General features: G+C 36.3%; 1 long non-coding RNA gene across 1 annotated transcript; it reads left to right on the top strand.

Annotated features, from left to right (window-relative positions):
* The first annotated feature begins 414 nt into the window (after window positions 1-414).
* Window positions 415-23996, top strand: LOC123380087. Its single transcript, XR_006585391.1, has 3 exons — window positions 415-530; window positions 21476-21537; window positions 23398-23996. It is a non-coding gene; the product is annotated as an uncharacterized LOC123380087 (long non-coding RNA).
* Window positions 23997-25085: the final 1089 nt, after the last annotated feature.

Here is a 25085-nt window from a genome sequence, read left to right as displayed (position 1 = left end):
AAGTCTGAGAAAAGGAAAATCTTTATCAATTTGGTCCTCACACTGGTTTGGAAAGTGATTTACAGTATACTTCAGTGAGCCAGCACCCAGCTCTCCTGACTCACCATCAAGGCTATCTACATTGTTTTATACTAGAGTTTAGAGTTACACTGTATCATTTCTCAAGATCGCTACATTATGCTCAAATTATATAATCTGTGATTTGTGTAAACATTCAGAGAGTCTGTACCAGCTTTTAATAATGGGGAAGGAAATAACATCTCTCTCTCTCTCTCTCTCTCTCTCTCTCTCTCTCACACACACACACACACACACACACACACACACACACACACACACCTATTTAGAGTATAGTATCAGGCTGCTTTTCTATTCCTGTTATCTAGAAATAGCAGAGGGACCTTGGGTGCCCTGGGCAATTCTCAGAGGCATACCCAGTAGAGGTGAACTTGGCTGCCACACACAGTGATTCAGCAATTTACCAGGAGAGAATGTGGAGAGATGAGGAGGATTTTTCATCCTAGGTTTGGGTAAGTAACATTTCTCATTGTGCATACATAAAGAGATATCTACAGTGAATTTTGTTCTTTATTCCTTTTTAATGTTTATTCACTTTTGAGAGATGGAGAAAGACAGAGCATGAGTAAGGGAGGGGCAGAGAGAGGGGGAGACACAGAATCCGAAGCAGACTCCTGGTTCTGAGCTGGCAGCACAGAGTCCAATGCGGGGCTTGAACCCATGAACCATGAAATCATGATCTGAGCTGAAGTCGGACGCTTAACCAAATGAGCCACCCACGGGCCCCAATTTTGTTTTTTATTCTAAAGTTACTAATGTGTGTAACTGGCTGGTTTCAGACCAAAAATTCCTTTTGCCTTGAGAATATAGAACATGGAAACTGATTTTATAAGCTCATATCAGAAGTAAAATTTCAATTAAATGGTGATTATGACAATGTATTTGTATTACATGGCTAAAGACATGAGAATTTTTTTGGTTGTTAGACATGTATTCTATTTAAATCTAATATACATCTGGGAGAAAGACTAATAATTTTGTTAATCCAATTTTACAGAAGGGGAAGAAGAGGCAACAGAATATTAAAGGAAAATTCCTTAAGCCATGTAGCAGAGTGAAGTCTATGAGCAACATTGGTCTCTGAAATCAGACTGCCTCTCCAAACAATTCCCATTTTATTAAAATATCAACTCTTCCTCAGATTGGCCGATTAAAAAAGCATACGTTATATTAATTCTATTGGTCTATCAAATGAGTCAGTGCAGCTGTGAAATGACTCCGTGAAAAAATGACAGCCAGTGGCCTTTCAAAAATAACTTTTTCTGAGAAAACTTGGGGCTTCCAGAAAGTGACTGTAATCGCTCAGGGACACGACTTACTTAGGGGGAAAAAAAAGTTCAACTCTCAAAGAGGAAAATGGAAATCAGTAGTGCTGAGAGAAAAAAGAAAGACTTTCAAAACCTGATTCTAAATTCCTTTCTGAGATTCACATGAGCACTTTAGCTCTAGAACAATGTTTCCAGAAACACAATCTATCAATAATGACATTTATAGGTCAATTACTATTACCTGGGGAATTTGGTCTACTCTTATTTTACAGTATATCTGCCAAAAGAAAATCATATATGGCATGTTTTGACTTGGCTCTAAGCTTTCTAAAAGACTTTCTTTCTTTTTCAGCTGAAACTCTGAAACTTACCTGCTACCCTTTTGGCCCAGAGCCAGTTCATCACTAAATCTACACTGTGCTGTGCTTCTCTGTATTCCAGCCAGCCTCCTATTTCAGACTTTGGCACAAATAACAAAGTGCTGATAGTGAAGCCACAAAATGTTAATATGAGGTCATTGGGGAGGAGGAGTGTGGAACTTCTTGGTAAAGCCTGGAAAAGGCCAAATAAGCAGAGAACATTCAATTGCTGAAGAACCAAAAGGCAGATTCCTTGTAGCCACTATGGTAACAAACCATTCCCTTCACGGTTGGTAAGACAACTTCCTGGTCAATAGATTTCTAAGGCCTACTTTCTGTCTCCTAGGAGATAGGTCACTGAGGACTCACTTCATTATTCATTAATTTATTACTTTACCCATCCCTTGCTACTTTAACCATCCGTTTAAGAATAATTTTATTTTTAATATATACAACAGTGCTTGTAACAATTTAATGGACAAATTACTTGGGAATCTTGTTAAAATGCCATCTCTGATTCAGTAGTCTGGGGTGGGCTCAAAATTCTACATTTCTCCTAAGCTCACAGGTGATACCTATGATGCTTCTCTAAGGACAGGAGAGATATAAATCTATTTCATTTCCCTTTCTCCTACACCAGTGTTTTTGACACTTGTTCAAAAAAAGCAAATTGTTGGGCCCAACCCAGCCCTACTAAATCTTGAGGTTGGATTGAGCAATCCTTGTATTATCAAGCCCCGTAGGTGATTCTGATGTGTGCTTAATGACCTATAGTTCCTAAAACCTGGCTGCATATTAGAATAACTTAGGGAGCTTACAGGTTGAATTTGCACCATAAAAAGAAATGTAGAAGTCCTAACTCCAGATGCCTGTGAATGTGACCTTTATTTGGAAACAGTCTCCCCAGGGAAGAAGACTATGCAGGAAAAGGGCAGAAAGTAGAGTGATGCAGCTATAAACCAAGGAATGCCAAGGACTGCCATCAACTAGGAGAAGCTAGGAGAAAAGCATGCAACAGATTCTTTTCTAGAGGCTTCAGAGGAAGCCTGGCCTTGCCAACACCTTGATTTAGGACTTCTGATCTCCAGAACTATGAGAGAATGAACGTCTGTCTTAAATCACTTAATGTGTGGTACTCTGTTACAACAGCCCCAGGAAATTAATACAGAGCTTTGAAAAACAAAAGAATGCATACCCCCTTACAATCAAATCAGGATTTTTGGGAAAGTGTCTCTGCATGAGGATTTTAAAATCTCCCCCAAGGGATCCAATAAGTGATCAGTTTTGAAGTCCACAGCTCTAGACATTTTTTAGACTTAAATAGATTGAGTCAAAAACACTATAAGCAATTGTATATCAGTGTAAGATCATGTGTAAGTTTTTTTTTTAATTTTCAATGTTTATTTTTATTTTTGAGAGAGAACACATGAACAGAGGAGGAGCCGGGGGGTGGGGGTGGGGGGAAGAAGATCTGAAGTGGGCTCTGTGCTGACAGCAGTGAGCCCAATGTGGGGCATAAACTCATGAACTATGATATCATGACCTGAGCGGAATTCAGTCAGAAGCTCAACTAAGTGAGCCACCCAGATGGCCCCATGTGTAAGTTTTTTTAAGTAGAAAAATCAGTTATATAGATAAATATACTAAGACAACATTTATCAGTTTGGTTAGGGAAATACTGTTATTAGAATCACCTTATCAATCGCCCATTAATAAGTGGTTCTTGGGCCCATCTCAAACCTAATGACTGGAGTCTCCTGCAGTAGTGTTTGAGTAGTTATCAAGCTCCCTTGAGGTAACCCCTCTGCACACTGACCTTTGAGAGCCATCCATAAAGAGGTGACTGGGCAAGCCTGAACTACTAGGGAGAGCTTTCCTGAAGATGAAGGGCCTGGATGAATGTAGGAAGAGAGCACGAGTGAGCATGTTATCAGTTGGAACTACTGAGAAACTTAGCTGCTGGATCAAAGAAGCATTCTAGAAGCCAATGAACATCAGCTAGGGCTGGTGAAAGAATGGAGAATTTTAAAATGCAGGTGACAAAGGAACACAATTGGCATTACCCAGGAGCTGAGAATTAAAATGCAGAACCTTGGGGGGCGCCTGGGGGGCGCAGTCGGTTAAGCGTCCGACTTCAGCCAGGTCACGATCTCGCGGTCCGTGAGTTCGAGCCCCGCGTCGGACTCTGGGCTGATGGCTCAGAGCCTGGAGCCTGTTTCTGATTCTGTGGCTCCCTTTCTCTCTGCCCCTCCCCCATTCATGCTCTGTCTCTCTCTGTCCCAAAAACAAATAAACGTTGAAAAAAAAATTTAAAAAAAAATAATAAATAAATAAATAAAATGCAGAACCTTGGGCTTACCTCAGCCCTATTGAGTTAGAGACTGCATTTTAACAATATCTCCAAGTAATATAAATTTACATTAAATTTTGGCAAGCATTGTTCTGGTGCAGTAAGAAAACCTGTCAGAAGTTTCTAAGCAAGGACATGATATCATAAAATTATTCATGAATGATCTTAGCTTAGTGGGGATGTCCAGGGCAAATAGAAATGCTTACAAAACTTTCCTGTAAACATTTCTTCAATGATGGAAATGTTCTATATCTGTGCCATTCAATACAGTAGCCACTTGTGTCTGTTGAGCACATCAATGTGATTAGTGTGACAGAGGAACTTAATTTTTAAAATTTTTATAATTTAATTAATTTAAATTTACATTTAAATAGCCACATGTAGCTAGTGGCTCCTGTATTAGCACAGGCTTGAGGCTACAAATGTGAAAACTAGTTAGGAGGGATTGGTGGCCAGAGGGTTCTCTGGGGCACCTGTGGGTATGACAATGTCATATGGAACCTAGTGTTAGTTCTGATGCAATTTTTATATCTGCTTAGAAAATATAGGCAATCCAATTTTCTATTGAAGAAATGAATTAATGACTATTTAATTATGCCAAAATTATTTTTCAATTATAGAGGATATAATTATCCTATCTAGGGCTTATCTAGTGCTTATGTCCATTGCTTGCTTCTTTCCTTTCCATTTTACTATTTACATTTCTTAGTTTGTCAATATTGCCATAGGGTCAATCGAGACAAGAAAACTCATGTTGCAAGAGATCTGAATGCTCAAGGAGAGACACCATTAGTTGCCTGAAATTTTGGGGTTTGTTTAATCAGTTCCAAATGTCTGTTGCTCCCAAAACTCATTGCCTTTTTCCTTCATAACAGGAGACGTGTGAGTGAAATGTCCTTAATTCTTGTTGGTGGGGTTTGTGTAGTGTACCAGTACTGGATTGAGAAGGTATTTGCTTGTAAAAGGGGATTAGACTCTCAAGGTTTTAGTAGATTTGTGTATAAATAATTATTGAACATATAGACACAGTCTCCACTTGCAGAGTCCAAAATCTGTTAGGAGGCAAAATGCAAAGAGATAACTTCAGCAAAATATTGCTCTTACAAACAGAAATAATGATTTTGGCATAAAAGAATTCAAACAGGACAGGGAAGACTTCACTGGAAGGAAAAGTTTTGAGCAGAAAGTTGAAAGATATATAAACATTGCCCAGGTAAGATGGGAATGGATTGAGGGAAACATGAGCATCCTAGGGGGCATGGAAAAGGATGGTGCATTTAGGGAAATTCTGTATGTCTGGAACAAACAGTGTAAGAAATTATCTTGATTGATGAATATTTAAGTCAGGAGCTAGATTGTGAAATAAATATTCACTGAGGAATTCGGACTTTATCTCACTGGTGATGAAGGGCCATGGAAGGTTTTCAATGGGGATTAATAACCAGGTCTTTGTGTTTAATATTTTAACACGGACAATTTACTGGAGTGCACAAAACTAGACTCAAGAAGACAAGTTACAATGGTATTGCAACAATCCAGGTAAGAGATGATGAGACCCTAAAGTGAGAACAGAACAATTGGATGGGGAGAGGAATTCTTGAGATGAGTAAGAAGCTAAGAAAATAGTCTAAATATCAAGTAAGGTGAAGTTTTTAGCAATTTTTTTAAAAAGCCATCCTCTAATGAATTGCTGCACTGGCAACATAGAGCTGGTGATTGGATGGGGGTGGAATGTGCTTGGACTTGGAAATCAGAGAAGTCTACACCTGAGACCCAAATCCATTACTTCTCAGATGGGTGACTCATGGTCAGATACTCAATCTGCCTGAACCTCAGGGAACTCCATGTAATTCCTGAGCTACAAGACTGTTGGAATGTTTAAATAACATATGAAGAATACCTGGCACATGTGGAGAGCCAATTAACAATAGCTTTCTTTCCACCCTTTTTTTCAACTCTAAAATCCATAACAATGAGGCTTTAATATATATATATAAAAAGGCAACTTTAGTTTTAGGAGTTTGTGTGGTCCAAGACTGTGACATAGAACCAGACCAGCCCTCTTCATGGCACACACTAAATTACACCTATTAATAGACCAAATCCTCCTGAAAAACTGAGGGCTGACTGAACAGTTTCAGAACAACCATTCATAGAAGAGCAAGAGAGACAGAGACATATAACAAAGGGAAGCCCCCCCCTCAACTGTTAACTGCAGTGGGGAAGGATAGCACTGAGGGACCCAGAACAGATCCCTCTGTTCTTGGGCACAGAAATAAAGCTGTGGTTTAAAAGAGCAACTAGCCTATCAATAAGACAACACTATGAGTCCACCAAATGTATATGAAGCTGCAGGAGCACTATCCAAGTCAGAAGGACTGGAGAATGACATGGTTTATGTTTCCACTCAATGTTAAAAGCCTAGGCCAGAGGAGTCTGGACACCATAATGGGTTGGTCTGGTTCATCACAGCTAGTCTGTGACTTCAGTGAGCCCAGGGTCTGAAAGCCCATGGCAGCTTCTGTGGTACTAGGGCACAGAGAATAAGCCACTTTAATTTTTTTTAATTAAAAAACTTTTGAATTTCATTTAATTTTTAAAATTTGTCTTATTTTGGGTTTTTTTATTCTTTTGTTTTTCTTTTTTTTCCCTTTTTCCTTTTTTCTTTATTTTATTTTAACATTACTATTTACTCTTTTCTTCTTTCTGTAAAAGCCACAGTTTAAAAGAGAGTAACTAACATATACAGCCACACTCCCACTAGTCAACCAGCAAAAGAACCAAGCACACCTAGCCTGCATAGGGGACATCATACACAAGACTACTCCTTCAAATTTAGGAGAAGTAGTCATTCTACCTAATACATAGAAACAAACACAGAAAGCAAGCAAAACGTGGAGACAGAGGAATATGCTCCAAAAGAACAAGAAAAAAATACCCATAAAAGAACTAAATTAAATAGAAGCAATATGCTTAATCAAAAGTTTAAAGTAATGATCATAAAAATACTCATTGGGATGAAAAGTGGAAGAACTCATGGAGACCTTCAATAAAGATATAGAAAGCATTAAAAGAAGCAATCAGAGTTGAATACAATAACTGGAATTTAAAAAGAAAAAAAACTAGACAGAGGTGCCTGGGTGGCTCAGCCGGTTAAGCCTCCAATTCTTGATTTTGGCTGAGGTCATGGTCTCATGATTGTGAGACTGAGCCCCAAGTCAGCCTCTGCACTGAGCATGGAGCCTGCTTGGGAAACTCTCCCTCCCTCTCCCCCTGCCCCTCCCCTGCTCATGCCCTCTCACTCTCTCTCTCAAAATAAATAAATAATATTAACAAAACACACTAGAGAGAATCAGCAATAGATTAGATTATGCAGAAGAATGTATTAGTGATCTAGAAGACAGGGTAATTGAAAGCACACAAAATGAACAACCAAAAGAATTTTTTTTTAAATATGTGGACAGATTAAGAGATCTCTTAGACAACACCAAGGTAACATTAACATTATGCGTGTCCCAGAAGAAAAAGAGAGAGAAAGGAATAGAAAACTTATTTGAATAACCACTGAAAACTTCCCTTAACTAAGAAGGATATGGACATCCAAGTCCAAGAATCATAGTGTCCCAAACAAGATGAACTCAAGGAGGTCCACATCATCACACTTAACTAAAATATCAAAGGTTAAAGATAAAAAGAGAATCTTAAAATAAGCAAGAGAAACAAAAAGTTACTTACAAAATAAAACTTATAAGGTTATCAGTTGATTTTTTAGCAGAATCTTTTCAGGCCAGAAGGGAGTGGCAATATATACTCAAAGTGCTGAAAGGAAAATATATACAACCAGTAATGCTCTATCTGGCAACGTTACCATTCAGATTTGAAGGAGACATAAAGCATTTCCCAGACAAACAAAAGATAAAAGAGTTTATCGCTACTAAACCAGCATATGAGAAATAATAAAGAGACTTCTGAAAATGGAAAAGAAATGACCATGATTAGACATATGAAAATTATAAATAAAAATATGTAAGTTATGAGAATATACACATAAAACATGGAGAATAAAGTAAAAATGGAAGAAAGGGGTGGAAAAGGAAAGTTTTTTCTTTTCTTTTTTTTTCAGAATAAATTTGAACTTAAAAGACCATTAAATTAATATAGACTGCTATTTACTTAGGATGTTATATATGAAGTGGATGGTCACCACAAACCCAAAATGTCCACAAAATTTTTGATGGATTCACAAAAAAAAAAAAAAAAGAAAGCCAAACATAACACTAGAGAAACTCTACAATCACAAGGAGATTAAGAGAAGAGAGAAACAAATAAAAATTACAAAAACAGGGAGAAAGCAAATTTAAAATGGCAGGAAGTACACACCTATGATTGATCATCTTTATTGATGACTTTGAATGTAAATAGACTCTATAATCCATAAAGAGACATATAGATAGATTAAATCTATGTGATAGATTAAAATCTATCTGTGTGATAGATTTTAGGAATCTATCTGTGTGATAGATTAAAAAAAAAAAAAGACCCATCTATATGCTGCCTACACAAGACTCACTGAAAGACATGTACATACTGAAAGTGAAGGGATGAAGAGATATTCACCATGCAAATGGAAGTGGGGAAAAAAAGCTAAGATAGCAATACTTATATCAGACAAAATACACTTTAAAACAAAGACTGTAATAAGAGATAAAGAAGGATACTACATAATGAGAAAGAAATTAATCCAACAGTAGGATATAACAATTATAAACATCTATACACCCAACACTGGAATGTGTAAATACCTAAAGTAAATATTAATGAAAATTAAAAAAAGTGATGGCAACACTGTAATAGTAAGGGACTTTAACCTCCACTTATATTAATGGATGTATCATCCATTCAGAATCAATAAGGAAACGTCTTTGAGTGACACAGTAGACCAGATGGACATAACAAATATATACAGAACATTTCATCTATAAACAATAAAATACATACTTTTCAAGTGCACATAGAACATTCTCCAGAGATTACATATTAGCCATAAAACAAGCCCCAGTAAATTTAAGAAGATTGAAATAATACCATAAATCTTTTCCAATTACAACAGTATGAAACTAGAAATCACAAGATAAACCTGAAAACACACAGATATGTGGATAAACAACATAACACTAAACAACCAGTCAATTCAGTCGATGAAGCAATAAAAAAAAAATTGTTTAAATACATGGAGACAAATGAAAATGAAAACATAATGGTCCAAAATCTTTGGGACATAGCAAAAGCAATTCTAAAGGGGAAATGTGTGATGATATAGTCCTATCTCAAGAAATAAGGAAAAGCTCAAGTGAATAATCTAACTTTATGCCTAAAGTAACTAGAAAAAGAAAAGCAAACAGAGCCAAGGTGAGTACAAGAAAGGAAATAATGAAGATCAGAGCAGCAATAAATGACATAAAAATGACTAAAAATAAAAATAATAATAAAAAAATCAGTGAAACCAAGAGCTGGTTCTTTTAAACAAAATTGTCAAACCCTTAGCCAGAGTCATCAAGAAAAAAAGAATCCAAATAAATAAAATCAGAAATGACAGAGGAGAAGTAACAACTGATACTACAGAAATACAAAGGATTATAATACTATAAAAATTATACACCAACAAACTGGAAATCCTAGAAGAAATGGCTAAATTCCCAGAAACATACTCTTCCAAAAGTGAACCATAAAGAAATAGAAAATCTGAACAGACTGATTACAAGCAACAAAATTGAATTGGTAGAAAAAAAAAAAAAAAACTACCAAGAAGTAAAAATCCAGAACCAAATGGAGTCACAGGTGAATTCTACCCGACATTTAAGAAAGATTTACTACCTATTCTACTCAAACTATTCCAAAAAATAGAAGAGGAAGGAAAACTTCCAAATACATTCTACAAGACTAGAATTACCCTGTTGCCAAATCCAGAAAAAGATACCACCAAAAGAAGAAGAAGAAGAAGAAGAAGAAGAAGAAGAAGAAGAAGAAGAAGAAGAAGAAGAAGAAGAAAGAAAGAATCTACAGCTATATCCCTGATGAACATAAATGCAAGAATCCTCAACAAAATATTAGAAAATTGCATACAATACATTAAAAAGACCATTCACCACTATCAGGTGGGATTTATTCTGGGGATGCAAGAGTGATTTAATAGTAATCTATCAACATCATCTACCACAACAACAAAATGAAGAATAAAAACCATACAATCATCTCAACAGATGCAAAAAATAAAAAAAGCATTTGAGGGGTACCTGAATGGCTCAGTCGGTTAAGCATCCAACTTCCACTCAGGTCATGATCTCATAGTTTGTGAGTTCAAGCCTGGCACCTGGCTCTGCGCTGACAGCTCAGAGCTTTGGATTCTGTGCTCCTTCTTTCTCTGCCCCTCCCCCACTCACGCTCTGTCTGTCTCTGTCTCTTTCTCTCTCTTCTTCCAAAATAAACATTAAAGTTTTTTTTTAATTAAAAGAAGAAGCATTTGACAAGATTCAACAACTATTCATGATAAAAATTCTCAACAAAGTGGGTTAAGGGGAACATATCCCAGCATAATGAAGGCCATATACAGAAAAACCCACAGCTAACATCATACTCAATGGTGAAAAGCTGAAAGCTTTCCCTCTAAGATCAGGAAAAGACATGGATGTCCACTCTCACCACTTTGACTCAACATAGTACTCAAAGTCCTAGCCACACCAATTAGACAAATAAGAGACATCCATATTGGTAAAGAAGTTAAACTGTCACTATCTGCAGACATGATGCTAAAACTAGACAATCCTAAAAGACATTACCAAAAAGCTACTAGAAATAATAAATAAATTCAGTAAAGTGGCAGGATACAAAATTAATAGCTAGAAATTGGTAAGGTGTTTTTACACTAATAACTAAAGGGAAATTTTAAAAAGACACCATTTACAATTGCACCAAAAAGAATAAAATACCTAGGTATAAACTTAACCAAAGAGGTGAAAGCTCTGTACTCCAAAAACTATAAAACACTGATGAAAGAAACTGAAGATGACACGTCAAGATATGTCATGCTCATGGGTTGTAAGAGTTAATAGTGTTAAAATGCCCGTATTTCCCCAATCTACTGATTTAATGTAATCCCTATCAAAATACTAACAGCATTTTTCACAAAACCAGAACAAATAATACTGAAATTTGTGTAGAGTCACATCAGACCCTGAATAACAAAATGAATCCTGAGAAAGAACAAAGCTGGAGGTACTACATATCAGATTTCAGGATATACTACAAAGATATAGTAATAAAAACACTATGGTACTGGCACAAAAATAGACACATAAGATCACTAGAACAGAGTAGAGTTCCCAGAAATAAACCCACCATTTTATGGTCAACTAACCTATAACAAAGGAGGCCAGAATATACAGTGGGGAAAAAAATCTTTTCAATAAATGGCGCTGTAAAAAGTGAGATAGCTATTTACGAAAGAATGAAATGGGCAACTTCCTCACATCATACACAAAAATTTCTCAAAATGGATTAAAGGCTTAAATGTTGGACTCAAAACCATAAAAACCCTAGAAGAGAACAGAGGTAGTATTTCTTTGACATCAGTTGTAGAAGCATTTTTCTAGATATGTTTCCTAAGGCAAGGGAAAAAAAAAACAAAAATAAACTTTTGAAGCTACATCAAACAGCTTTTGTACAGCAAAGGAAACCATCACCAAAACAAAAAGACAACCTACTGAATGGTAGAAGATAGTTGCAAATGATAGATCTGCTAAGGTGTTAGTATCCAAAATATAAAGAACTTATACAACTCAACATCCAAGAAAAACAAACAATCTGATTTAAAAATGGACAGAGGACCTTAATAGACATTTTTCCAAAGAAGACATCCAGAGGCCAACAAACACATGAAAGATACTCAACATAAGTCACCATCAGGGAAATGCAAATCAAAACTACAATGAGAGGCTCCTGGGTGGCTCAGGTGGTTGGGTGACCAACTTCGGCTCTCAGGTCATTATGTTATTGTCCATGAGTTCAAGGCCCATGTCAGGCTCTGTGCTGACAGCTCAGAGCCTGGAGCCTGTTTCAGATTCTGTGTACCCCCTCTCTCTCTCTGCCCCTCCCCCACTCGCGCTCTGTCTCACTCTGTCTCTCAAAAATAAATGTTAAAAAAATTAAAAAAAAACTACAATGAGGTATCTCCTCATACCTGTCAGAGAGGCTAAAATAAAAAGAAACAAAAGGTGGTGTGGATGTGGACAAAAAGGAATGTTCATGCACTGCTGGTGTGTATCTAACCACTGTGGAAAACTGTACTGGCATTTCTCAAAAAATTGAAAATAGAATTGCCATGTCACCCAATAATTCCACTATTGGGTATTTGCCCAAAACAAATGAAAACACTAATTCCAAAAGATACATGTATTCTCATATTTATTGCAGCATTATTTACAGTGGACAAGATATGGAGGCAAACTAAGTGTCCATGAATAGATGAATGCATAAGGAAGATGTGGCATATACATACAGTGGAATATTGCACATACCATATAAAAGGATGAGATGCGCCATTTGCAACAACATGGATGGATCTAGACGGTATTATGACAAATTAAGTCAGACTGAGGAAGACAAATACCATTTGATTCCATTCATAAGTAAAATCAGACAAAAAACAAATGAATAAAAAACAACAAAAACAAAAACCAGAATCAGACCTATAAATACAGAGAACAAACTGATGGTTGCCAGAAGGGAGAGTTTTGCCATGACAGGATTTCAGTTATGGCATGAGTACATCACAAGAATAAAAGGCACAGCACAAGGAATACAGTCAATGATATTGTAATAGTGATGTAATGAGACAGAAGATAGCTAGACTTGTGGTGAACATAGCACAATATAAACTTGTCAAATCACAAAGTTGTACACCTGACATGAATGTAACACTGTGTGTCAACTATACTTAAAAAAATAAAGAAGACAACTTCTCTTTTTAAATTGGCAGTCTGAAAGCCTAAAATATGTTTCTGTTTTTTTTTAATAAGCAATTTATTATTTGTTTTCCTGGTATGATCAGGCCCAGTGCACCACTATTTGAGATCTCCAAGTGACAGCTATGTTAAATGTAACAAAATTGTAATGTTCATAAAGCTAACATATTCCAATCAATATGCGTATTGGACAAAAAGTTGGATTCAATAAAGCAGTCCAATGCTACATCTATTGCCAAGTGGATTATAAACAATTTCTGATAATAACTGAAAATCCCCAAAGTGAAAAGTTATGTCAAATCAAATGCTGTGCAGAAAGGTTGTTCTCCATCTTCTAAGATACTTTTAGAAATTGCTTTGAGTTAAATATGTCCCTCTGTGTAAGATAAGTAATTATCAAATACACCAATAGGAAAAGGCCGTAAAAGGGAGATTTAGCATTGATGCTTGCTAGCATCACTAGTAAAAGTCATTTTGATGCAAACTTTCTATAGGAGTCCAGGCTGCCAAGAACATTTTTAAATTATAAAGCTAATAGGAAAATTTTGTTTTCATAATATTTATCTAAATTTACTACTGTGGAATATAAAGTAAAAGAATCTCTTGGAATTGAAAGCATAATTCTATAGTTAAATTTGCAAAAACAAAGACTAAAACAACAAAGGAAAGCCTACAAGAATCTTACTTGATAACAGTGCATACAAAGATGTACTTAGAAATAATAAAGGCAAAAAAGTTTAGTCTTCAGACTACTGATTCTGAGTCAGAAATTATCAAACTATATCCAAAATTTTACCAAACACTATGACTTGTAGGGACTTCTTAGGACATGAAACTGACAGTTTTTAGTAACCACTTTGTGCTTGATACTATGAGGATTACTTCTAATGCATTATCACTTACAATAGTCACAGATATCTTATGTGCTGGAGTTATTTTGCATGGGTGAATACTGACCTGCAGAGAATTTAACTTGCCCCAACTCACACAGCTAAAATGAAGTTACATAATTTATACAGCTTAAGTGATTTGCTCAAAGTTATACAGGATTTGAACTCATGGCTACCTAGCATGAAATTTCTGCAATCTTTATTATCCAGGATAAGTTCTTTTGAAGGCTCAGTGTCATCACCTGAAAAATTGGAATAGTGAGTATTTCTGGGTGTATTCTTCAGGATTCTGATAGGAAATCAATGTACACCCAAACTAGGCAATTGATGATTCTAATAAAGGGGCTATTTACCAGAGTGTGAGAAAACATATGAGAGAGGGACGATGCCCTGAGCTAGGAATAAGAAAGAGCTCTTACTACTCCTTAACCTTCAAGGGCATGGAAGGAAGGAGGAAAAGTTCTAGAGAGTGCTTCTTGCCATGAGCCAAGGATTTCAAAAGGAAAACAAAGCCAGTGATCCTCTCAATAGATGCAGAAAAAACATTTGACAAAATGTAGCATCCTTTCTTGATAAACCACGCCCCCCCCAAGAAATTATATAGAAGGAACATTCCTCAACATCATAAAGGCCATAAATGAAAGGTCCACAGCTAATATCATCCTCAATGGGGAAATACTGAGAGCTTTCCCCTTAAGGTCAGGAACACAACAGGGATGTCCACTCCCACCCTGTTGCTCAACATAATACTAGAAGTCCTAGCCCCAGCAATCAGACAACAAAAAGAAATAAAAGGCATTCAAATTAGCAAAGAAGAAGTCAAATCTTCACTCTTCACAGATTACATGATACTCTACATGGAAAACCCAAAAGACTCCACCAAAAAACTGCTAGTACTGATACATGAATTCAGCAAAGTTGCAGGGTTTAATTTTCATGTACATAAATTCGTTGCATTTCTATACGAAGCAGCAGAAAGAGAAATCACGGGATTCATCCCATTTACAACTGCACCAAACACCATAAGATACCTAGGGATAAACCTAAACAAAGATATGAAAGATCCATACACTGAAAACTATGGAAGCTTATCAAAGAAACTGAAGAAGACACAAATAAATGAAAAAAAAAAAAAACATTCCATGCTCATGGATTGGGAGAACAAATATTGTTAAAATGTCTATGCTGCCAAAAGCAGTCTACACATTCAGTGCAATCCCTATTAAAATAACACCAGTATTCTTCACAGAGCTAGAACAAACCATCCTAAAATTTGTATGGAACCCAAATAGCCAAAGTATTGTTAAAAAAGAAAACCAAAGCTGGAGGCATCACAATTCAAGTCTTTAAGCTGTATTACAAAGCTGTAATCATCAAGACAGTATGGTACTGACACAAAACAGATCAATGGAACAGAATAGAGAACCCAGAAATGGACCCACAAATGTATGGCCAACTATCTTTGACAAAATGGGTAAGAATATTCATTAGAAAAAATACTGTCTTTTCAGCAAACAGTACTGGGAAAACTGGACAGCAACATGCAGAAGAATGAACCTGGATCACTTTCTTACTCATACACAAAAATAAATTCAAAATGGATGAAAGACCTAAATGTGCAACAGGAAACCATGATCTCACAGTTTGTGAGTTCTAGTCCCGCATTGGGCTCTGTACTGACAGTGTGGAGCCTGCTTTGGATTCTCTCTCTCCCTCTCTGCCCCTCTCCCATCCACTCTCTCTGTCAAAAGAAAGAAAAGAAAAGAAAAGAAAAGAAAAGAAAAGAAAAGAAAAGAAAAGAAAAGAAAAGAAAGAGAAAGAGAGAGAGAGAGACAAAGAAAGAAAGAGAGAGAGAAAGAGAGAGAGAAAGAAAGAAAGAAAAAGAAAAGATCTCTTACAAATATATAAAATGTATGAAAGACCTAAACATAAGACAAGGAAACCATCAAAATCCTAGAGAACACAGGCAGCAACCACTTTGACCTCAGCTGCAGCCACTTCTTACTAGACAGGTGCCTGGAGACAAGGGAAATAAAAGCAAAAATGAACCAGTGGAACTTCATCAAGATAAAAAGCTTCTCACAGCAACGGAAACAATCATCAAAACTAAAAAGCAACCAACAGAATGGGAGAAGATACTCACAAATGGCATATCTGATTAAGGGTTACTACCCAAAATCCATAAAGAACTTATCAAACTCAACTCACTCAAAGGACAATACAGTAAAGAAATGAGAAGACATTAATAAGCAATTTTTCAAAGAAGACATGCAGGTGGCTAACAGACATGAAAAATTGCTCAACATCACTCATCATCAGAGAAATAGAAATCAAAACTACAATGAAATACCAACTCACACCTGTCAGAATGGTGAAAATTAACAACTCAGGAAATAACAGATGTTGGCAAGGATGCAAAGAAAGGGAAATCCTTCTGCACTGCTGGTGGGAATCCATGATGCGCAGCTACTCTGTAAAAGAGTATGGAGGTTCCTCACAAAAATAAAAATAGAACTACCCTACAACCAAGCAATTGCACTACTAGGTATTTATCCAAAGGATACAAAAATGGTGATTCAAAGGGGCACAAGCACCCCATTATTTATAGCAGCACTGTCAACAATAGTCAAATTGTGGAAAGAGTCCAAATGTCCATTGACTGATGGATGGATAAAGATTTGGAATATATATATAAAAGAATATTACCCAGTGATCAAAAGGAATGTAATATTGCCATTTGCAACAGCATGGATGCCAAGTGGAATAAATCAAGCTAGAAAGACAAATATCATATGATTTCACTTATATGTGAAATTTAAGAAACAAAACAGATGAACATAGGGGAAGGGAAGTAAAAATAAGATGAAAACAGAGAGGGAGGGAAACCATGTGTGGATACTGAATAGTCAGACTCATCCACTCATTCACTAGTTAATCCAAACTTTCTAGCCTTGCAGCATGTTCAAGTCCAATTTATGCCTCCATAGAATTATAAAATATTTCCAGTCAGTAGTCTAATAATATCACACACCATTTTGTAGAACAGTGACTATTAAATCTAAGAATGCCAAGTTACTAACATGTTGCTACATAGCCTTATTTACATTGCCCAGATAAAAGGAACCTGTCTCTACTCTTTATCCCTACATGAATGGGAGTTAGTTTGATGCACTTCTCATAGTTACCACTCAAGATACATTGTGTGATTTAAGATTGTCTTAGAAGACTGTAATCCTGATGATTTTATTTCCCATTCAGAACGTATGGAGTATTGTCCTTGGAGACCTATATATGTAATGGTGCACTCAGGATGTATTGTGAGTGAACTGTAAATACATTTTCTAAGTCTACTAGCCTGGTAGGAAATCAGATCCAGAACTGTTCTCTTCAGTATGTTTACAGCTGGAAGAGTTCTTCCCCTGGAGAATTTAGAGCTGATGTGTGTATAACGACCATTTCATACACTCAAGTTTCATACATTGTAAGGAAAAATAGGGCTCCTTCAAGGTTTTTCCTCTGAGGGATTATTGCACAAAGAATCCTCTACCTCTCCAAGATCTGGGGACTAGAAACATTTATCTGAAATGCTTTCCTGCGAAGAATAATGACATGCTAAATCTTATCTTAATATTTAGAATCCCTCAGGTTTTTGAGCTGGTAATAGTCTAGGATTGTGAATATCATTTAGACTTATAGCCTGAATTTTCACTGTTAGTTGTAGCCAGCGATCCCAAGAATAAAGAGGTATTGTCACCAGACCAAATGGGGATGGCTCTAGTCACTCATGACCACTGCTCTAAAAACAATGAGAACAGTCTTCAGAAATGGCTGCATTAGCATTTACTTCGTCCTGTGTGGACTTCAAACATTGAGAGTAAAGTGAAATAATTTTGGAGTTTCCCTTTAAAAATTTCTATAGGTAATTATTTTCTTAATTGAATAATTCTTCAGTAACACTACTACCCGTCACTCACCAAATGCTCTGTTTTCACAATTCAGCTTTTTGTAGAAAATGACATATACTGTCATTCCCATAAATCAGAGCTCCCAACCTTTTCTGAAGAGTAAATTATTTATTCTCCTAAATATTTGACCTCACAGTAAAAGAAATGAGGCTGTTGTTCATAAAATCAATGAGTGGGCAGAGAAACGCCTGGGGAAGTGTTTGTGTATAATAGCTACCACTCTGCATTTGACCAGGAAATTGTCATTGTCCAGTTGGGGGTATTGTTTTTTTTGCTGTGATAATATATCATATTTTCTATTAATCTTATAAGAAAGTTGTCTCTTTTCCCCTCTTCCCAAAATTACATACCCCACACGTCTATCTCCTATTCCTGAGGGGAGCTAATATAATCATAAAACTAGAATGTTAACCTGTGTATCATGCCTCAACCCTGTCAAACTCCTCAAATGCCTCAAGACTGTCAACTTCCTGTCAAATGATTGTTTATTCCTTTCTTCCAGTAATGGGAAACTCATTACATACTATCATACTCCCCTCCATCTAGACAACTCGGTCTTTCAAATCTCATCCCTATGTTGATTCAAAATCTCCTTCCTTCTTTTGTATTTGTCCTGACCCTTCCATAAACAGAGATGGTTGTCTTCTTCATTGTCAATGCTATATGTTTGGCACTTACTATGTGAAAGACATTGTACTAACTATCTTATTTAATTCTTTCCCAAACATTGGAAGGCAGGTATTGTTATCTCTACTGTGCAGATGAGAAACTCTTGAGACTTTGAGAGGTAAACTAATTTGACTGATGTCATCTATCAAAGATGACAAAACTGGAATTTGTACACAGGCTGTCCTGATATAGACTGAATTTGACATATTCGGTTCCAGAAAAATTCTGTTTTGTAACTCCAAATCCATATACTAGACTCTCATATGTATTTAATTGGAAAATTCAAAGGACTTTTTCATCTTCAATGCAGCTTGACCCCTCCATGACATCCAACACTGTTGACTGATCCCTGACCTTCACCCATCACTGATGTATCAGTCACTACCAAAATGATATTTATAAGCAAGAACTCCCTAATTCCTACTAGAGGACTATTTTCAATATGTTTTTATTTAGTTACACATTGGCGGCCCAAACTGAAAACTTCTAGAAATAATTCTGTTCATTCTCCCTAGTCAACACATGTAGAAACCTATGTGTCCTTTGATCTCCTCCTCCTCTCAGTGCTCAGTCCAACACTCAGTTAGTATTGAAGACTTGGCCTAGTTCACCTTGGCTAATGACAAGTGCTCCAGCTGACCATTGAAAGAATATATTTCATGATCATAAGCAATAATATTTAGTCCATTCCTCATACTCTAAGTTTTCACTCTTAGCCAATCTCTAAATATAGATACTTTATATACTTCTCTAGATATAGTCTCTTTACGTGGATGTATTTATGATATAAAAGTATTTTTGGTAGAGTAAAAGGTTTTTAATATTATTTCAATTGGCTTTTTACGATTTCTGCTTGTTGTTCAGCATTATTATACTTACTTTCTCTGCATATGCAGCTATTTAAATAAATGAGCATTTAAATGTTACTTTTAATTTAACTGTTAATATTAAATAGAGAAAGAGGAAAAATTATGCCTTTAAGAGCAGAGAAAGTCTTACTTATTTTTATATCATACTACCTAGAGGTTGTATTAAATATCAAATTTGGGCTGAAGAATAAAAACTAAAAATAAAAATGATTGAAAAATTAAATAGATTAGAACAACTCTGCTGAGATAAATTCCTGAAATATATGTTTGGTGTATGTTGAACAAAAATTTAACATGGAAATTATCCAAATATGAAATAACTTGAAACGAACCCGTCTTCCAATTGTTTCCTCACATACTAGGCAAGTGAGGCAGCCTCTATTATTTGTGGTTCCAGGCTTTCAGCTCATTCATTTTCAGTTAGTAATTCATCTACTAGACAGACAATTATTAACCCCAGGTCTTCAACTAGTTACTTGGGTCAGGCCTTCGACCAGGGAGAGTGCACTGTCAAGATGAGAAAGCCCAGCAATGCTTCCTGCCTTTCTTGAGCTTATGAGCAGGGAAAGCACACAAATATAAAATTTCACAGTGAAAAATTGTTACAAAGGAGAGTTTTATTGCCCTCAAAGAGCATATAATAGTGAGATTTAAACCAGTAAAGGCAGGGTTCCCAAGGGAAGTGAAGAATGAGACATGATCTAAAGAAGGAGTAGAGGAAGCCCAGGAGAGTCCGGGGAATTGTAGGTCACAAAGAGTGGAGTGGCACAGGGTCAAATGACATGAAGAGGACAGAGAGGTGAGGACTGAAACCTTCAGTAGGTTTAGTAGCTGCTGACCTTAGCAAGAGAGAGTCTGGTAGGGTTTTGAAACAGAAGCTAGATCAGATAGGCTAAGGAGTGAGTGGGGGACAGGAACTGGAGACAGGGTGTGTATATGGTTCTTTCAAAAAGTTGGACTGAAAAGGGAAGAAAGATAACAGAATGAGCCAGAGAAACTTGTGGGGTTAGGAGTGGTTGTTTTGTTCCTCAGTCTTGTTAATGAAAGAGGCCTGAACATACATAAATCTAGGTATAGACTGAGACAGTGTCTGAATAGATTCAGAGACAAGTCTTGGAGAGTGTCAGACTTCTGAGGAGCTGGACGGAGAATGACAGGAGAGAGCAGCAGAAGATAAGATCATGTGTTTCATATCAAGGGTATGGGAAGTTTCTGATAGTTTCTATTTCCTACATAAAGCGTGAGTGGAGTCATGCAGTCACCAACTAAAATAGGATATCCGGGGTTGGAGGTGAGGGTTAGGCAATGGAGGAGATTTGAAATGAAGGGGTGATAGATGAGAGTGAGTTAATGAAAGGTAGGAAGACTGCCACAATTGAAGGCTTACCTGAAGTTGATAATCCTGAATTTCTCATGGCACACATCTTTATGTCTCAAAATAAAATGTTACTTTTACTCTCCCACCACGAAAAATATGAGTTACATTGTACAGTACCTGTACAAGGCTATCTCTTCAACCTCAAGTTTTTTGAGTTGCAATCTGAGATTCTCCTTTTCTCACTTTAGACTACATTTTTTTCTTAGGAATTTTATTTAGGTTTATAATTTGCAATACCGTCTACAACAGAAGTGTCCATGGACTTGGTGTGACCAGCCAACTAATTTGTTTTGGCTCAAAAAGTGATTTTTAAAAATCTTAAGCTAGTTAGAGCTTATAATAAAATCCAAGTTTCTGTTTTCTCTTAAAAGATTAAAAAAACTGGCGGCACTGACCCCACAGTCCCACATCAACGATCTATTGGAGCAGAGTAACAGCTGCCCCCCTCAGATGGACATGCTCTCTCCAGCTCATGACAGTCCCCCCCATTCATTATTATCCACTTCACTCACTTCCCTTGCCTAGGCAGCAACCATGACCTGTAGACGTTTGAGTTTACGATTCTCAATTTATAAATTCATAACTCCCAAAGATTTAATTTCACCTCAGACAGCTCTTTTGTATTTCAGATACCAACTACCAACAGTTGACTGGATGGTCTTTGGGTGACTGAAACTCAGTATCTGCAGAGGTAAGTGATCTCCCAAAGTTGCCTCCTTTAACTTATATCCTGGCTTTTGTATGACTACTCGGTTTACCGAACAAAAAACCGGGGAGTCTACTTTCCAAGTACTTCTCTATTCTATTTCCTTCCTCATTTTTATTGCTATGACTTAATTTCAGACAATCATATTTCACCTGAGCTATTAAAATAACTTAACCAATAACCTCTACTTTCTCTTCTCATCCCGTACTTCCTCTATACAGCCACAAGATTGATTTTTCCAAGCACGGTATCTTTTCTGGCACATTTATTTGAATTGTAGCAAACTTCTCATAATTTTTTCAATGTGTTGGCATGCTTCACATGTGCATCTTGCCAGTTGCTGTTCCCTCAACCTGAAATGCCCTCTGCTTCTGTCTTCTTGGTGAATCCCTATTCATCCTCCAAGACACAGCTCAAATATCGCCTCCTCTGGGAACCCTCGCTGCTACAAAGGTCATTTAGGCAGAGCCTAATGGTACAGCCTTTAATACAGTGCTCAGGAGGGATCTGCTTACATTCAGACCTACCCCAAGTAGACCATGAGCTTGAGGGTAGATACTGCAGCTCTATAATCCAGTTATCCTCAGTGCTTAATTCCTGGTTATCTACTAGATATTTAAGAAAATAAATTCTTAAATTCAGAAAAACAGTAACATTGTAATAGGGAAAATCTGCCTAATTTTAAAAGGAAGATTACCAATCTATCACAAACTCTTTAACCTAATTCACTCTACAAAAGTTAATCTTAAGACTCCAACCAAGAGGACGTAACATTCTCTAAAAATATTTTTTTGGTAGGGGAGTGTTCCTAGTATATGAGAAATGTGGGATCCCTCCATCCTACTATGTATTAAAATAAATTTAAAAATTAAATGTAAAAAAATAAGCTCATAAAAGAAAGAAGAATATATTTAGAAGAGTAGTTATATAATATTGGTGAGGGATTAGCCATTCTGACCATCACACTCAAAGCAGAAAACACCAAGTTAAAAAATGGGTAGCTTTGAAAATGGATAATAAATGGGTAGTATAACTATGAAATTTCTATAATTAAAAAAATTAAATTAAGTAACAGTCAGGAGAAAATATTGAAGACTTTTATGACAGAAGAAGGTTTATTTATATTCTTAATATATAATCAATTGAAAAATAAAAAGTGAGGTCTCTCTCAATTACAATGCATTAGCTTAAGTCAGAAGATTTTTTTTATATGCTACATGTTTCTCTACTATCATCTCAACTAGTGTTTTGCCAGATATCTGATTCTCTAGATAGCTAAGGTATTTAGGTACTGGTCTATCTTTGGTTTTGGTTTTTACTTCTATGTTTTGAGCAGTTTTGTCTAAGACAAAGTTACTGTTTGATACCTTTTGGGAAAAAAGTATAAAAGTGAAGATGTTTAGTCATTTCCCTCTCTAGATACCATGCACACTGTTAAAGGGAAATGAAAAGAAGGAAAATGACACTTTTTTCCTTGCTTCAGTTCCCACCTGCCTATTATTCAATTCACAGAACTTTGGGGAAGATTAATGATACAGTTAAAAGTACCATTCTGAACATACTTTTTCCTAAAGAAATCTTTTCAGAGCTCTCTTCTCTTTGGAGAAAAGATTGCATATAAGGGAGAAGTTTATTTTAAAAATTTTATTTTACAATAAAGTCGAAAAGAATAAGAGTGAAAATGATAAATGTTGTAATAAACACATAAGTAAGAGAAGGATGGAATCTTAAGAGTCAACTAGAAATACAAAGGAGCTGTGTCCCCCCTGTTGCATAATTTGTCAGACTAACTTCAGGGTATTGCTCTCAGCTCAAGGTTTGGATTAAATTTGTTTTTCTTCACAGAGTCTACATTTCTCCTCACAGAGGTTTGCATCTATGGAGACAGTTTGGAAACCTCAACCATTAGGATTCTTATGCTGCTTTTCTCAACACATTCTGTGAAAGGACACAGTCCAGACCAAGGTTATGCAAGTGAGAAAAATAAGAACCAGAAACTAAAAGAAACTATAAAGCCTGATTACGGATTTTTAAATTAAATGTATTGTTCAGATTAATCTGTTCAGAATCCTTTTTAACATTTAGAATTCAATCATGTATAAATTACCATGGATATTATGGTTCCTGATTATAATGTGATATATATTCAATACTAGATTCAGAATAACAGGCAAAGCCTTACAGAAAAGGAATGTAAATGAGTGTGTGGATGGTACCCACTGTAGTCTTACACCTGTCTTCATAGCCTGGAAATGAGATTATATTTCTCTCTGGGATATTCTAACCCAATATCTCTCATAAATAGTTGTATTTTTATTCTTGGGACTTAAATTTCGGCATGTTGAGTTTCAAATATGGCTCAGTCGGCTGAGTGTCCGACTTCGACCTTGGTCATGATCTCGTGGTCCGTGAGTTTAAGCCCCATGTCAGGCTCTGTGCTGATAGCTCAGAGCCTGGAGCCTGCCTCAGAATCTGTGTCTCTCTCTCTGGCTACCCCTCCCCCACTCATGCCCTGGCTTTCTCTGTCTCTCAAAAATGAATAAACATTAAAACAATTTTAAGTTACAGTGAGTATGCTAAGTGAAATTAGACAAAGACAAATATCATATGACCTCACTCATATGAGGACTTTAAGAGACAAAACAGATGAACATAAGGGAAGGGTAAAAAATAATATAAAAACAGAGGGTTACTGGAGGGGGTGTGGGAGGGGGGGCTAAGTGGGTAAGGGGCACTAAGGAATCTACCCCTGAAATCATTGTTGCACTATATGCCAACTAATTTGGATGTAAATTAAAAAAATAAAAAAAATAAGACAATAAAGCAATTTTAAATTACTCACTGTAAAAGAATAATTTATTCCCTTGTGACTAATTTAGAGGTGAGATTTCACACATCTTCCACCATTTAGAAACCAGCAACCAACATGGAATTAAACCAAGTATCTTTGAGTGGTGAATGCCATTGCTAAAGTTATCATAAAGCCAAAGCACTTTAAAGAAGAGATAAAATTTTCAAAGTGGAAAATTCCAGTTGTAGGAAGTCAACAAATTAGAAACAAGAACATAGGAACAGAGAAACAAACGCCAAAAAAAAAGACCAAAAAATTCTAATATCTGCTAAAACTACAGAAGCAGAATATATTCGTACCATTTTGTCCCAACAAAAGAAAAATCTTTTATTCCTTCATACCTCAGTGGAGTCCCAGGTCATTACTAAGGGTAATAGGTTATGATGGTCTTGAGTCATTCTCTGAGGGAGAGAAGGAGTGATTAAATTCAGCATCCTCTACTGGCAAAGCAATTTGGTATGTTATACATCAGACAATAGTTCTGATGCTTCAGTTATCTGGAAAATTCATCTTTATGAACCAGTTTCCTGGAAGCGCTCAATAAATGGAGCATCATTGCATATAGATTTGTTGAAGGGTTTGGCAAAACCCTTCAAGTTATCCTTTTAGAGTAAATGCCTCAGCATAAGCATCCAACTCCACATCTTTTAGTTTTATGATATATACTGTTTTAATTTTAGGC

Source organism: Felis catus, chromosome C2, assembly GCF_018350175.1.
Source record: "Felis catus isolate Fca126 chromosome C2, F.catus_Fca126_mat1.0, whole genome shotgun sequence".
NCBI lineage: Eukaryota > Metazoa > Chordata > Mammalia > Carnivora > Felidae > Felis > Felis catus.
The sequence above is the reverse complement of the archived record's forward strand: the minus strand, read 5'-3'. Positions and strand labels throughout refer to the sequence as shown.